This window comes from Delphinapterus leucas, chromosome 7 (genome assembly GCF_059928025.1).
Source record: "Delphinapterus leucas isolate spDelLeu-1000000601 "Yukka" chromosome 7, BTC_Dleu_Yukka2, whole genome shotgun sequence".
Lineage (NCBI taxonomy): Eukaryota > Metazoa > Chordata > Mammalia > Artiodactyla > Monodontidae > Delphinapterus > Delphinapterus leucas.
In genome coordinates, this window is record NC_143135.1 from 8,876,065 (window position 1) to 8,878,093 (window position 2,029).

Genomic DNA, 2,029 nt, shown 5'->3' on the forward strand with positions numbered 1-2,029 from the left:
TTCCCATGCTCTCCAAGAATTTCTTGGCCATTGTAGGACCCAGTAGATGCCAGAGCACCACCAGCCCCACCCCTGCTGCTATTACTCAGGCAGTGTTGCCCTCGTGGCTGATGAGGGGCACCTAGGATGGCATCTTCTGCTTCTGCAGATGTAGGGGTTCGGGGACCAGTGACTTGCCCTACCCCTGCCTCAAAACCCTGCTAGCAGCTCTGACATGTTCTGATTCCTGTAGGTCTGTCATCTCTGTGCTTAGATCACCTGGTACCTGCATCTGTCTCAACCAGAGCCAGTCCCTGGCCTGTCCCAGCTGCATACACCCGCAACTGGTAAAGACCTGGTGCTGACTCAGGTGGCTTGCACCATCTGCACGGACTCCGTTTCCCCAGCTCCTGGCCTGAGACTTCCTGCAGTCACTCCATGCCCTTGACCAAATGGAATTCTACCTTCCTCCCACTCTTAAGTCACCAGTAAGTGACTTCTGACCCGGTCTCCCCAAGGAGTCAGCCCCCAAACACTGGCTCACATCTCATCCTCTTGCCTTGGAAGGCCAAGTTCTAATACGGTCATGCACCACCCCAGTGGCCACAGATGCTGTCCCCAGTTTTAAACACAAGGTCCTATCTTCAGCCAGGGTAGGTAGAGCCTTTGAGGCCACGCTCAATTTCTCTGCCTACAGCCTTGAGCACTTCCTGGACAGGAAGGCACATTCAAGAGGTTCTTCACCTGCATGACGCTGGTAGAGGGCTCACGGGAAGCCACCTTCCCAGGGCCCCACCCTTGCATCCCAGGTCCCACCTCAACAACTCAAGCTTCAGTCCACACCCACACCAAGCTCCTCCATCAGGCTCTTCTCCCCACTTCCCAGGAGTTACGTGGCCCCTTGGAGAGCAGATGCCCAGCCAGTTAAGCTTTCATTTCATGTGGTAGGCTGAATAATGCCCCCCAAAGATGTCCACATCCTGATCCTGGAACCTGTGAATATGTTACCTTACATGGTAAAAGGGACTTTGCAGATGTGAATAAGTTAAGGATCTTGAGATGGAGAGATTATCTTGGATTACCTGGGTGGGCCTGGTGTGATCACAATAGTGACTTTTTAAAAATAAATTTATTTATTTTATTTTATTTTTTGGCTGCTTTGGGTCTTTGTTGCTGTGCACGGGCTTTCTCTAGTTGCGGCACACAGGGGTTACTCTTCGTTGCAGTGCGCGGGCTTCTCTTCTTGTGGAGCACGGGCTCTAGGCATGCGGGCTTCAGTAGTTGTGTCACATGGGCTCAATAGTTGTGGTTCGCGGGCTCAGTAGCTGTGGTGCACAGGCTTAGTTGCTCCGCGGCATGTGGGATCTTCCCGGACCAGGGCTCAAACCCATGTCCCCTGAATTGACAGGCAGATTCTTAACCACTGCACCACCAGGGAAGTCCCAACACAATAGTCTTTTTAAGAGAGAGGCAGGAGATCAGAGTGGGTAGTGGGAGATGTGACAACAGAAACAAGAGGTCCTAGTGATACAGGAAGGGACCACAAGCCAAGAAATGCAAGCAGCCTCTAGAAGATGAAAAAGGCAAAGAAATGAATTCTCATCTGAAGCCTCGAGAAGGAATGTAGCCATGCCAACACATTGATTTTAGACTTCTGACCTCCAGAACTCTAAGAAAATTAATGTGCACTGTTTTAAGTCACTAAGTTTGTGGCAATGTGTTACAACAGCAGTAGGAAACGAATACACACCCCTTATTCTCAGACTCCTCCAAGAGTCTCAAACTGGCCCATAGAGCTTTTATTTTCCCATGCATTATGTTTTTGGCGGGGATAGGGCTATACTGTCCAAATCACCATAGGCCTCACCACTGCCTATTGTCTTACATCTGACAGATTCACATATTTATGTTACCCTCTGACCCTTGTAGCCAGTTAAGTTTAGGACTCCTAGACCCCTCTCTGTTTAACCCCTACCTTACCTTCACATTTTTTAAATTGTTGAAGGAAAGATTTTTGTTATAGGTATAGAGAGCCAAAGGAAAACACTGG